This window comes from Mus caroli, unplaced genomic scaffold, assembly GCF_978045245.1.
Source record: "Mus caroli unplaced genomic scaffold, Mus_caroli_1 scaffold_16, whole genome shotgun sequence".
Lineage (NCBI taxonomy): Eukaryota > Metazoa > Chordata > Mammalia > Rodentia > Muridae > Mus > Mus caroli.
In genome coordinates, this window is record NW_028227271.1 from 69,263,172 (window position 1) to 69,278,277 (window position 15,106).

Consider the following 15,106-nt stretch of genomic DNA (forward strand, 5'->3'; position numbering starts at 1 on the left):
ATGCAATATTCTAAATACATATGAAACCCTCGGTATGCATCTCTTCTCAATTGCATCCCTTCCCACCCCCAGGATGGCCCAGCATTCTGCAGTGGGCATCTGACCTTTGCACCCATGCCTTTATAAAACATAAGCAGGTAGCTTTTGACCTGGTTTTAGGTTTTCCTTCTTTTGCTATCACTCTTGTCTAGGAGCTGGGGAGTATAGTGTACAGCCAGGTTTTAGATCACAATTCGGGTTCCTATACAGTCTTATGTGACACCTCTCACCCTCAAATTCATGGATTTAGTATTCCTAACAAGACTTACATAAAACACGGGCAATACATGTAGCTGCCCCTACCATTTATCCTAGGACCACAGTGGTTTCAAGATGCCCAGATTTTTAACAGTTTTGTCATACTGGTCTTTAGAAAGGTGGGGACTCTGGTTGTTGGAAGTATATGTAATTTTGTATAATTTTTGCTGAAGCAAGGATGGTTATTATTGTCAGAGAGACATGATTTACCAAACGGGTCTTGTTTTCAACTATATTTAAAATTGGCAAATTTTAAATAAAAAATTATGTAAAATTTGAAATTAATTAGAGTGTAGTAGAAAAAGTTGATGTGGAACAGTGAAGACAGTAGAAAGGCATGTGAGTAAGCTGTCAAGATAGGCAACTTCAAGCTGTAAACACTGAAGAAATGCTATGAATGGATGATGGGAAGGAAGGAAAGTGAAGATGGAAGTAAAAGAATTAGCGGTTCAGAGAATATTTACATAATTGAAAAATGAAAATAATCATAAGTCAGATATTTCTATTCATGGCTGAAGTTGGAGTTGTCTTTGATGAACTTTCAGACTCATAAAAAGCTTAGACAGCTAACTTAGGGCAGGTTCCAGCTTAATCCAATTTTAGTTTATTTAGTTCAATTTTTGTGGCTCTGGGGAGTTGAACCCACACTCCTGTTGATCTGTGTTAGATGAGTGAATAAAATCGCCTTTTTCTTATGGAGAGGATTGCGACAGTGGCCTGTGGAACACTTCCAGGTGAGTAGACTTCAGCAGCTCATTGAGACTGTAGGCAAACTGAGTCTCTAGTGACTTTGGGCAATGATTAATTTATTCTTTGTTCATTAGAAATGAGGGATAGGATTTACAAGTACTGAAGTAAAAGAAAAAAATATGACTATGAACCAGATTATGTTGCAGTTAGCTTTATTGAAGTAAGGTGTATGTTTGTATTTGTGTGATAGATATATGTTTATGTGTATGCATATGTGTATGTATATGTATATACACACACACACACACACACGTACATACACGTACATACATGTACACATGCACATGTAGGAGCCAATTCTTTCCTCCTACCATGTTGGTTTTGGGAATTGAACTCCTGTTGTCAGGCTTTGTGGCAAGTGCCTTTAGCTGCTGAGCCATCTTTCTGGCTTTTTTTTTCTTTTTTGAAGTAATCAATGCTCATTCAAGAAGGCTTTAATAAATTACATATGTATTTTAAAGTAAGCTTACCTAATAATAGGTTTTCCTAAGGCCTCTTGACGATTATCAATCCCTTTTCTGTCCCCTCCCTACATTACCCTTCCTTCTTCCTCTCCTGCTAAGTTACTCATCCTGTTTTCCTCTTCCCCTTACAAAGCCTCTGTGTCCACTCTTCCCTCTGTACAGCTCCTTCCCCTTATCCCTTGTCTACTGCCCTGGTTTCTATGGTTATTCCAATGGGTTATACCCAAACCTAATTATTTGGAACTAAGATCCAGAGCATATATGCTGCTTATCTTTTTGTCTCTGTGCCACCTCACTCAGTATAATATTTTAAGTTCTACCCATTTGCCTGAAGATATTGTTATTGCATTTTTCCTTACAGCTGAATAGAATTTCATTGTGTAAATGTACTACATTTTCACTATTTGTCAGTTGATGGACATCAGCATGTAACATGCACATACTTTCTGTCTGTCTGTCTGTCTGTCTGTCTGTCTGTCTCTCTCTCTCACACACACACACACACACACACACACACACACACACATTTAAATGGAGTCACCCCACATGGATGATAATGTATACCCAGGAGCTATAGACTTAACTAACAAAGTCTCCAGTGCCAGGCAAGGGATAACTTCTTTTGAGTTGTTGGTTAGGGAGCTCCAAGAGCTCCCCAGACAATATAGAAATTGCCATTGTTCATGCTTCCTTGTCGGATCTTGAAGGGTAAGACCCTATTGCTGAAGATACCACATGCTTTGGTCACAGGGCTTGGAGAAGTAAAGCTGGTATTGACCTAGAAGCCTCCTCCCTGAGGGCTGGTCTTCATAATGCTAGAAGGTGCTATGCAAGTTGTCATGGAAGAAGGGTTATCAGCAGTCCTACATAGCTATAAAGCCTGAGAACCATAACAAGATCTTCCTAACAATGCAGTAGTGGACCTTACATCTTGGGGTTGCCACCCACTGTGTTTTGGAAAGTCATGCCTGGTACTGGAAACCTAGCTAAGAACTCACAGCTGGAGAGGCCATAGACCAGAGGAGAGCCTGTTTCTTCTGTTTCTCTAAGGTAATATAATTTCTAACCTCATTCTAAATACTTGTCCTTAACCTAATAGATAAGTGCAACCCCCTCACCAAAGGAGCTGTGTTTTTGCAGCAGGCAGATGGAGGCTGCAACAGAGATTCAGAACTGATCAGAATGCAGAGGAGAGGTGACTTTGGAGTGCTCAGCCTCAAATGGGACATACATAATACAACCCCTGCACCTCAGGCTCAGGAAGTGTCCTGGAAGAGGGGATGGAACGAGCCATATGACGGGAGGACTGCTGAGAGTGTGGCTTCTGGACATGATATCAAGGATACTGCATTATGAACTTTTAACAGGATGATTGCCAGCATAAGACTGTGTGAGCCCATAGTAGCTGACATGCCAGCATGGGCTGGGGAAGAGTACACAAGGCTCCATCTCTAGACGAGTTAGACAAAGTTATAGATTGTTAACAAACTGTGAGGTTGCTGGACCTTAAGTGATCAGCCCTAAACACATATGGGCGATAGTAACTAATTGGATTCATTAGGTTGTTTGATTAATAATAATATACATACATATGTGTATATATCATACACACATATAATCAATGTTTACGGAGGAAGAGGTCATAAATTTGAGAGATAATTTGATTGGGAGGGAGAGGTAGAAGTTATGTAAGTGCAATATATTCATGTATTAAATTCTTGAATTAAAAGTGAAAAGTTTAAATTGAATACCTTTTGTTTGGATTGAAAGGGAAAAATGAATGGATAGAATTTGAAGAATTAAAAAAGCTTAGTTTGAAACAAGGCTTTGTTGATCTAGAGATGTTATCACATCAGATGACCATACATTACTCACTTCCAAAACACATGTTTTGAAATATAAATACAGAGATTCCTCTGCATGTGTGTATGTATATGGGTCTGTGTGCTTGTGTCTGTATCTCAAAATAGAAGTTTTATGAAATATGCTCTGTTTTCTGGTTTGTCTCATTAAGAAAAGATGATCTTACACTGAATTACTTTCATGTTTTACTATGGAATTATGATTTGCGGTTTGAGAAGACATTGTTGGTGTATATTTTAGTGATGGTTGGGGACTGATTTCATTGCCATCTTCGTTGTACTTAATAGAGATGATGGCTCAGGGAGGCCAGGTGGGCAGTGCACTAGTGACTGATAGATGCTATAGAAATATTCTCTTAACATTTTCAAAATGGAAAAGATGATGGAGACTGAGGACACTATTTAAATTTCCTGTTTTGGGAATAATTCTGTGTGTCCAGTTAAAGTATGGGGAATGTGAAATGATGACCTGTGATAGTTGATGTTTAAGAAGGAATATGTGATATATGAAGGTTGCCGTGAGGCAAAGGTCATTTGACTCCTGGTGTGTTCTGAGAAACATCCAGCCGTAGAGATGATGACCTCAGTTCTGACTACTAGTTCCACCGCCTGTAGCTAAGAAGACTTTTCATTTTCCTTCCCCAAGAGAAAATAAATAAAATCTAGCAGAGAATATAATGCTCTGGGCTAGATCTTTTATTTATTTATTTTTGGCTTCAAAGAAAAAAAAAACCTTCTTTGTTGTCACATGTGTACTTGGATTATTCTAATTTCAAGAAGCCCATAGCTCCTAGAACAAAGATTCTGTATTTAAAATATTTTCTTATAACAACAACAACAACAACAACAGCAACAACAACAACAATGTCTCAAGTTAAATGAATGGAAGTAGCAGATATGGAAACAGACATGTTTGGAGTTATGTTTATTATATGCTATGAATATTAAAGCTCAGATTACTTTGAATTTTTGAAAGTACATCAAAGATTACATCTTAAAAAAGAACTTCAGAGGAAAATGAGGATTGCCAGATGATAACTAACAATTGATATAGTTAGCACTACACTGGGATCTGAACTAGTCTGTGGGTTAATTTGACATCTTTGTAAGTAGAGGCAAATAGAATACAATTTTCAGTAATCAGAATGTTGATACACACATGTGCAATTGTGGAAATTGTTAAATGTTTGTGTTCTAAGGATGGAAGATTTCTGTATTTAAAACATAGAATATTATTTTGTATCCAGGTCACCTTTCACTTTTAGGACCAGAATGTTTTCTGAGTCAGTGGACCTAGCACACACTACAATTAGAAAGGAATGCAAGTTAAACTTGTTAAACTTCATTGACTAATTATATATTGGAGGAAGGCATAAACTGAAGATAACGGACAAAATTTTCTAAATTCTCTCTCTCTTGAGCCACATAACATGTTGTTTATTCTTTCTCCTATTTCTTGTGAAAACTGGTTTTCTTAGTGATCACTACTCATGGCTTTCAGTGTTGGGTTCATTCATATGCTTGCTTATTTATACATTAAATATTTATCTATTGCTGTCCAGTACCAACTGGTGAGTATATTGTCACATCTCCAAGTGGAGCTTGAGCTTCCGGAGCTGGACATAACACAGACAAGCAGTGGAACCTTAATAGGGAACTGGGAGGAGGGTCCCTGATGGGGGTTTAGACTCCAGCATGACACTGAGAAACTCAGTTGGAGGGTGGTGATGGTGACTCAGAGAGTAACTCAGCATGCAGGAAGGATGTGAGATTGCATGAAGGAGAGACTGAAGCAAGATCATTATGGCCTGGGAGGATGGGAGCAGGTAGTGGGAGATGATGTCAGAGAGGCAGTGATGTCTGTGATGGGAGGGATTGGAGTTAGGCCAGATGTTGTGGGCTGTCATTAAAGGGTTTAAAGAAGGGTTTTAAGGAACTTATACTTTAAGGAGGCCATTATGTTTACTCGGGGTAGATCATGAAGAGTTTATAAGAAAACAGAGCTTGAGAGCTGCCTCAGTAGTTAAAGACCCTACTGCTCTTGGGGAGGACCTGGGTTTGGTTCCTTCTACTCACATGAGAGCTCACAACCGTCAGAAACCCCACTTGTAGGGGATCTGACTCCCTCTTCTGGCATCTATGGGTACCAGGCATGCATCCAGTGTGCATACACATGTACAAGCAAAACACTCATAAAACGTAAAATATGATAAAATGCACACACAGGAAACAGGAGGCACTTAAAATAATCCATAAAGCTGGTGTAGTCAGTGGAGAGGAAAATAAGTGGACAGATAAAAGTTATAGTTTGGATTTAGAAATGAAGTATTCACTGATAGCCTACATTCAGAATTAGCCTAGACTCCTCTGTGCTTGAACAACTTGGGATCTGGGGTTGAGTCAGGGTGACTAAAAGAGGAACAGGTTTGGCTATAATCTCTGTCTTGGATTTCTACACTGATAGAAAAATGATTTGTATTGGTCTCAAGTGTGAGGCTAGGTGATTCTCTTGGAAGAGGAAGCATGTAAGGAGGAAAATTGGATGTTAGAGTCATTCCTTTGCTTGTTGCTTTAATCAGATTAAACCATAGAAGCACACCTAACTTGTTTTAGATATGGTCAGATATTTAGATGTTACAGAATCAAAACCAGTGCAATATGCACATACTGCTCGGGGAGCTGTTCTAAGACAGACATGTTTGTAATAACCAGGCAGGAGCATTTTCTTCACAGAGTAACCATTATCTTGGCATTCTCAGTAATAACCTGTAGTTATGATGGGGGCTGTTAGTCTTCTGTCCCTTTTCTTTCCCCATTGAAGAACCCAGGTTGTTGGAGCTGTAGGTTCCCACAATCTCTCTTTTCCTGATTGCTTCCTCAGGGCTCAGACTGGCTGACTTCTTTGTGCTGTGTAGTTCCAGCAAATGGGCAGCTGGATTCAGAGATGGATCAGGTTCAAGTTGGATCCCTTAGGCATTGTTATAGGTAGGGTTGGCAAGACCTTATGAGTCGCTTAATGTTTAATTGTCTCCCATTTTTGGGGATCAGGGAGCAGCATCTGCTAATGGTTAGTGTTTATTTCTTTTAATTTATTTGGTGTTGCAAAATGGTGGAAATCTGTGTGAATCATTTTGATTTCATTTGTTACTTGGATTGTATTTATAAACCACTTCCTCTCACTTCCTCTTTGATTCCCAGTGGTATCATTAATAAAAGACCACAGGATAAGTACTTGTTTCTTTTCTGTTGCTGGCTGGTGTTTAACGAGTTAGTTCTTTTCTTTCTTCATAAGGGACACATTCTTTCTTTGTCTTAAGAGCCATTGAGGGGAGATGGATTTTTAGCTACTGCAGTTATTACCTTTAAGCTCAAATTTTTCTTTGTGTTGTCAGTCATTTTAGGAGAGAAGATGGCCCTGATGGTCTTTGATTATTTTCTTGTCTGCTGTGACAAAACACTTGCCATTTCCTCTTCCAGATTTGGGTTTAACCATTTCTCCAAGAAGCTCTAGTTTCTTTTGGTGAGAAGTGATATATTAAAACCCTCATCCTGGTACTAACTGAAGGTAGGAGAACTCTGGTTCATTCTGTTAAAGTATGATGTCACTATCAATTTTGAGCTTATGGTTTGAATAGTAATGACTCGTATAGGCTTGTATATATGAATGCTTGGTCATTAGGGAGTGGCGCTATTAGGAGGTGTGTCCTTTTTGGAATAAGTGTGGCCTTTTTGGAGGAAGGGTATCATCAGGGTTGGGATTTGGTGTTTCAGAAGCTCAAGCGTGGCTCTCTCTTCCTGCTGCTTGTGGATCCAGATGTGAACTCTGAGCTCCTGTTCCAGTACCTTGTCTGCATATGAGCTGCCATGCTTCCTGCCATGATGACTGGACTAAGCCTACATGGTCATGGTGTCTCTTCACAGCAATAGAGCATTGATTAAGGCAGAGATCTTTTCTTTGGATAGTTCCTTTCTATTACATGTATTTCCTAAGTTTTAGTCAGAAATTGGGTATGTATAGACTCAAATGGTACATAAAAGACTGTAGACTTTAACTACATGTTCTTCAGTTTGATCTGAACTTCTAGTTTCTCATTTTTAGTGATCTGAACTTCTAGTTTCTCATTTTTAGTGCTTTTCGGTAACTACTTGTAAGTGAAAAGGATCTAGAAAAATAAAAGACTCCAAACCAACAGCCAGATTTCAGGCCTTACGTTTTTGAGTAGAATTTAAGCTTGTCTTGTCTTCTGTATATAAAAGTGTATTTGTGCATACAGAAAATGTAAAAGACAACTTTAGAGTGTCTACATCTTCAACAGCCCATGCAGTTTGATTATAGAGTGAAGAGATGTTATTGCTTTGAACAAAATTTGTAGTCATGATTTCTAAGAAATTAAAAAAAAATTGGAAGGAATGGAATCTGTACTGGCTATTTTTGTGTCAACTTGACACAGCTGGAGTTATCACAGAGAAAGGAGCTTCAGTTAAGGAAATGCCTCCATGAGATCCAACTGTAAGGCATTTTCTCAATTAGTGATCAAGGGGGAAAGGCCCCTTGTGGGTAGGACCATCCCTGGGCTGGTAGTCTTGGGTTCTATAAAAGAGTAGGCTGAGCAAGCCAGGGGAGGCAAGCCAGTGAAGAACATCCCTCCATGGCTTCTGCATCAGCTCCTGCTTTCTGACCTGCTTGAGTTCCAGTCCTGACTTCCTTTGGTGATGAACAGCAGTATGGAAGTGTAAGGCGAATAAACCCTTTCCTCCCCAACTTGCTTCTTGGTCATGATGTTTGTGCAGGAATAGAAACCCTGACTAAGACAAATTGGTACCAGCAGAGTGGGGTATTCCTGTGACAACCTGACCATGTTTTGGGGAGGACTGTGGAAGGACTTTGGAACTTTGGGCTTGAAGATCCATTCGTTGTTAAGAGCTCTGTCAGATGTTGTGTAGGAGCTTGGAAGATAATGTTGAGAACAGTGCAGAAGATGGAGGTCTGGTTTGTGAAATTTCAGAGGGAAAATTAAAGACTCTTTTCAGGGCCATTGCTGTTTTGATTGTGAAGATTTTGTAGTTCTGGTTAGCTGGGGCTGAAGAATCAGCTGTGATTAACAAGATACCAGAACTACTAAAGCAAAAACTTTGCATTACTGGGACTATTGATGCTGGTTAGCTGGAGCTAAGAAATTAGCGGTGATTAAGAAGAGACCAGCATCGTTGAGGTGACATCTTCTGGGAAGTGTTTTCTGAAAGCACAAAGAGGCTGTGTTCCAGAGATAGGCAAGGTTGTACTCCTTCTGCAGCAGGACTTGGTAATGTGTAAGGGTCACCCAGGTGGTACTGGTTTTGAAGGCATGAAGGGGTCATGCAGAGGAGCTGAGGCTCGGCACTGTGAGAGGCCATGGAAGGCCATTGGTGAAGGTGCAGCCTCAGTTGCAATTGAAGGCCCAGGACTGAAGGGGTCATGCAGTGTTTTGGAGATGCCAGTACCATGAGATGACCACCAAGAGCAGCAGCAGCAGTGGAGTACAGGCATCTGGAGCCCAGAGGACGACGTGTGTGCTACAAAGGGCATAGCTGGAGAAGTGACCCAAGCCCTTGGAGGAGCCCAGAAGATCGTGAGTTGGATCCCAGACGTTGGACGGTTGGAGATTGATTTTTGCTTTGATTGTGACTGTGCCCTCATATTTTCCCTCTTGAAGGAAGAAACTGTTTTAGTGGAACCCACAGTTAAGAGACTTTTAATTGTAAAAAGACTTTGGATTTTTAAAAGAGATGGATATTTTAAAGAGATTGAAATTTTAAGAATATGTAAAGACTGTGGGACTTTTAAAGTTATTTAGATCTTGGGGATGAATAAGAATGTAAGGGTTGAGGCTTACTAGTGATGTGTTTGTGTGTCAAGTTGACAAGGGGTCAATTGTACTGGCTATTTTTGTGTCAACTTGACACAGCTGGAGTTATCACAGAGAAAGGAGCTTCAGTTAAGGAAATGCCTCCATGAGATCCAACTGTAAGGCATTTTCTCAATTAGTGATCAAGGGGGAAAGGCCCCTTGTGGGTGGGACCATCCCTGGGCTGGTAGTCTTGGGTTCTATAAGAGAGCAGGCTGAGCAAGCCAGGGGAGGCAAGCCAGTGAAGAACATCCCTCCATGGCTTCTGCATCAGCTCCTGCTTTCTGACCTGCTTGAGTTCCAGTCCTGACTTCCTTTGGTGATGAACAGCAGTATGGAAGTGTAAGGCGAATAAACCCTTTCCTCCCCAACTTGCTTCTTGGTCATGATGTTTGTGCAGGAATAGAAACCCTGACTAAGACAGAATCCCTGTGGAGTGTAGAGAAGTAACGTGTGTAGAACTGGGGGCAAGCAGAGCAATGTCTGTACAGACTGCAGACAGTAGTGGTTGTCTACACAGCTCCCATGCCTGCATGTGAGTGCCGCTGCACAGTACTGAGTCAGATACAGACGGTTGAATGATTCAGACGCTTTACTGTTGTCCAAATGTGAACTTGGCTTGATGTGAAGGTTCTGTTAGAGGGTTCGTTGGGTGTTATATCAGTTTAGGAATATTCGAGGTTTGCGGAAATAAGTGACTAGCAGTATCTGTGAGTTGATCCAGGTTTGAAGTGTAAGGAGTGTCTTGGTGCAGATTATGTGGTTCTTTCTCTCTATGGTAGATCCACAGGTAGATCTTTGTGTGTTGTGTGTTTCATGTGGAAGTACCTGCACCCCTCCAACCACACCAGTAAAGATCTGGTAGCCCAGGCTGGCCTTGAACTTGCTATGTAGTGAGGATGACCCTCTGTGCTGGACTTTAACAGGGTGCATCATCATACCCGTCTGGGCTTTTATTTTTTATTTTTTGGACATGGATATGTTCAGGCATTTTCAAATCTGTCATTTTGTCCATATTTTCTGAACTTGCAGATTTTGAAAACAATCAGTTATTAAGAAAGTGACTGCAGTGAAATACTTCAGGGACAGGGAGTATCTAACTTCATGTAAGTTTCTTACAAGAAACAATAAGGAATAATGTCACTTTCCACTTGACGGGAAATAGAAAAACATTCTCAGGAAACAGAAACCAGAGCTCGGGGAGGAAAGGATAGAGAAGAATCTTATCTTTTCCCTTTGATTTCCTTGCCAGGAAAGTATAATTTTATAGAACATTTGGGCAAAGAGCCCAATCTGAGAGGAAGTAGAAAGAGCTGAAAACAACACTTTCATTTAATTAAAAAATTCTTCTATTGTATCTGTTTTCTTAGATGGTCTGGGCACATCGTAGTGAGAGCATCTAACTTATTCCCCCGTTAACATATTTTCTAAAGGTAAATGCACATAAAAGCATCGGGTTGTATCTGTCTATTATAGGAACCGTGACACAGGCATTGTGTTGTATCTGTCTATTATAGGAACCGTGACACAGGCATCGGGTTGTATCTGTCTATTATAGGAACCGTGACACAGGCAGATGCTTAAAAGCATCAAAGGCAGGGAGGGCTTAGTTCCAGTAATAGATAGATAGAGTGACAGACAAGTTGTTTTACGTCTCTGTCTTAGTATATTTGTCTCTGTAATAATACCTTTCTGAGAGTTACAGGGCAGTTAAAGTATAACTTGTAAAGTACATGTCTCTGAAGATAATTTCCAAAATGTTTAGAGAATGTGGTTCTGATAGGGTCAGCATCTTTAGGAATATTCATAACTCTCTGAGGACTTACAGGGACAGCTTTCACTTGGGCGCATAAACATCTAGAATTAAACATTTACTGACCATTTATAAATTGTTTAGCTTTAGAAAAGCAGAAATGAGCAGAAAAAGATGACCCCTGAATTTTAGTAGTTTGAGGAAAAATGTACTTCCCCTAGTTGACATAGAAAAGATGTTTGATATTGTAGATTCATTTTTGTCACTATATGTGACCTAGAGAATGTTTATTTTTTTATTATTTAAAAATTATTTATTTCTCCCTCCTTCCCCTCCCCTTTGCCTCTGAGAGAACAACTCCCCTATCTGGGTGCATCAAGTCTCTGCAGGATTAGGCACATCTCTCCCACTGAGGCCAGACAAGTTTTTGCTACATATGTGCCTGGGACCTTAGACTAGCCCATGTATGCTCTTTGGTTGGTGTCTCCCAGGCTCTAGGAGCTCCCAGGGGTCTTCAGTCTCCTTGAGGGCCTTCACCTTTCCCTCTAACTCTTCCACAGGGGCCCCAGCCTCCGTCCAATGTTGGCTGTGAGTATTTGCACCTGTTTCAGTTGGCTTCTGGGTGGAGCCTCTCAGAGGGCTGCTCTGCTAGGCTTCTGTCTGCATGTACAACATAACATCATTAATAGTGTGCCTGTGGGAGATGGGTCTTGAGTTGAGCTGGTCCCTGGTTGGCCATTCCTCCAGTCTCTGCTCCATCTTTATCCCTGCATTTCTTTTAGACAGGACCAATTTTGGGTCAAAAATTTTGTAGGTGGGTTGGTGACTCCATCCCTCTACAGGGGGGTCCTGTCTAACTACTGGGGGTGGTCTCTTTAGATTCTATGTCCCAACTTTTGGGCATTTCGGCTAGGGTCATCTGCATTAACTCCTGGGAACCTCCCTCATCCTTGGTTTCTGTGACTTCCCCCACCTCTCACTACTGGTAATTGCATATTTCCATTCATTTTCCTGACCATCTAGACCTCTCTCCTTTCTCTCCCCATGCCTGATCCTGCCTTCCTAGTCCCGTTGCCTCCTTCTCTCTTACCCAGGTTCTTCCCTCCTGCTGCCTCCCATGATTTTTTTGTTCCCCCTTCTAAGTGGGATTCAAGCATTCTCATTTGGGCCTGCCATCTTGTTTAACTTCTTTGGGTCTGTGGGATATATCATGGGTATTTTGAACTTTTTGGATAATATCCACTTATCAATGAGTCCATACCATGCATGTCTGTTTTGATATGGGTTACCTCAGGATGATATTGTCAAGTTCATTAATTTGCCTGTGAAATTCATGTCTTTGTTTTTAATAGCTGGATAGTAAACTATTCCATTATGTAAATGTACTACATTTCCTGTATCCATTCTTTGGTTGAAGGACTTGCTTCTGGTTTCTGGCTATTATGAATAAGGCTGCTATGAACATAGTAGTGTATGTGTCCCTTTGGCAGGGTGGGGCATCTTTTGGGTGTGTGTCTAGGAGTGGTATATCTTGGTCCTCCAATTTTCTGAGGAACCACCATAGAGGTTTCTAGAGTGACTGTACGAGCTTGCAATCCCATCGGCAATAGAGGAGTGTTCCCTTTTCTCCACATCCTTGCTGCCACTTGAATTTTGGTCTTAGCCATTCTGATTGGTGTAAGGTGGAGTTTCAGGGTCCTTTTGATTTGAATTTCCCTGATGACCAAGAATGTTCAACATTTCTTTAAGCTTCTCAGCCATTTGAGATTGCTCTGTTGAGAATTCTTTTTAGTCCTGTACCCCATTTTTTGACTAGATTATTTGGATTTTTGGAGTCTAAATTCTTGAATTCTTTATATATTAGCTCTCTGTCAGATGTAGGGTCAGTGAAGGTCTTTTCTCAATCTGTAGGCTGTCGTTTTGACCTCTCGACAGCAGTGGCTTTTGTCTTATAGATGCTTTTTAGTTTCATGAGGTCCCATTTATTAATTCTTGACCTTAGTGCTTGAGCTCTTGGTGTTCTGTTCAGGAAATTTTCTCCTGTGCCATTGAGTTTAAGGGTTTTCCCCACTTTCTCTTGTATTAGATCCATTGTATCTGGTTTTTCTTTGATTCATTTGGGCTTGAGTTTTGTGCAAATATGGATCAATTTGCATTCTTTTACCTGTAGAACCCTGGTTAGACCAGCACCCTTTATTGAAGATGCTCTCCCTGTTCTATTGTATTGTTTTGGCTTCTTTGTCAAAAATCAAATGTCCATAGGTGTATGGGATATTTCTGGGTCTTTGATTTGGTTCCATTGATCCATTTCCCTGTTTCTATACCAATACCATGCAGTTTTTATTATTGTTACTCTGTAGTACACGATGGTGATACCTCCAGAAGTTCTTTTATTGTTCAGTATCATTTTTACTATCCTGTGTTTTTTTGTTTTTCCATATGAAGTTGAGAATTGTTCTTTCAAGATCTGTGAAGAATTGTGCTGGAATTTTGATGGAGATTGCCCTGAATCTGTAGTTTGCTTTTGGTAAGATGGCCATTTTTACAATACTAATCCTACTGATTCATTAGCAATGGATACCTTTTCATCTTCGGATATCTTCCTTTCTTTAGGGACTAGAAACCTTGGCTGGAAAGAGGGCTCATTTTTCTGTTCTTGTAGAGGACGTGGTTTGGTCTTTAATACCTAAATATCAGTTCATGACCACCTATAACTCGAGTCCCAGGGGATCTATCTGTCTTTTGGCCTCAGAGAGCATCAGGCATTCGTGTGGCACCTGAACATAATGCAGCTGAAATACTCATACTTCTGAAGAAAACAAAACAAAAAGCAAGGCAAGAAAACAAACAAAACAAAACAAAAAACAAAAAACCAACCAACCAACCAACCAAACAAACAAACCAAACCCCAAAACAGACCAAACTCAGAAAGTGGAGTATGTGCAAGTTGCTAGAATGCTGTAACGCCTGCACACTGCTAGTGGGGATGCATTGTTGAACCAGCGAGAGTTCCTCAAGGCAAACTGACCCAGGATTAACGATATTTTTAGGTTTTTACTTGAGTGAAACCATGCACTATTTATTCTTTTCATGTGTTGGGCAGTGGATCCTATAGTGGAATGTTTTATTAGAGTTAGGCTAATTTATAAGAAATACATTGGCTAATGTTAGGACAGTGGCATAAAAAGGGGAATACTTCCACTTATTCACTGGAAACTGAGTTTAGATGTAGAAGTAGCAGAAGGTTACATCTGTGAAAGGTCTTAACTTGTGTATCTTTTATTTTGAAGCTTGTGAACAAGGCAAAAGACCTCTCTGTCTTTTTGATGAATGATCTGGTGGTCTTAACTAGTTAACAGATTGGTTAAGGAGCTAATACAGTGGTGCATTACCTTGGGGGTAAGGAGCTAGTTGCTGTTTTCTAGCTGACAAACTGTAGTAAGCTTAGCTGTTAATGTTATTAGAAATCTGGGAAAAATAAATTATGGTCTAGATGTTATATATTAATTAAAATGACAAGGTTGGTTTATAGTCCACTACCTACACAGTTCTCTCAGGTCTGCGTGGTCTCTGTCAGACTCGGGAAGAGGTAGTCTGGCCATCAGGCCCAGAAGACGAGAGGCTTTTTCCTGTGTGTGTGTGGGGATGTGGGAGAAATGACCCATCTTGACTTAGGCAATATGAGCTATGTAACTCTCCGGGTATCCTCTGTTTGTCCATAGTGTAGGCCAAGCCCTGGCAGCGGGCAAGGCAATGGAGCAGTGTTTCTCAGTGGTTATCATACCACAGTCCAGGTAGAATTCTTTTCTGCTGTGCTCATATCTTTTTCAGAGTCCTTGGGTGATCACTGTTAGGATTTGGAAGTCTCTGTCATATTAAGCTTAAACATTTAATGTTATACTTAGCAGATTTCTGACAAATTGAGAGCTAATATTTATTAAATATAGCTGAGTTAGACAATCTGTGTTTGTTTTTAATTATTTCATCTAGATTGTTTCTAGCAAATAGAGTATATTATAACTTAATGACAGTAGCAAAAACAAGGCTAAACATATCTTTAAGGCAGTGATCTTTAACCTTTTTACTGTTGTAAAT

The 15,106-nt window shown here is 40.3% G+C and overlaps 1 protein-coding gene across 3 annotated transcripts in view; it reads left to right on the plus strand.

The window, feature by feature from the left end:
- Positions 1 to 15,106, plus strand: part of Stk3 (serine/threonine kinase 3) — a 306,970-nt gene that overhangs the window by 4,013 nt on the left and 287,851 nt on the right. The window contains exon 1 of one of the 3 annotated variants that reach the window (XM_029469541.2): positions 2,535 to 2,561. The exons of the other annotated variants lie outside the window; for them this stretch is intronic. The gene's annotated coding sequence lies outside the window, so the exon portion shown is untranslated. Of the gene's footprint in view, positions 1 to 2,534; positions 2,562 to 15,106 lie in introns of those variants that run through there. 3 annotated transcript variants of the gene reach the window in all.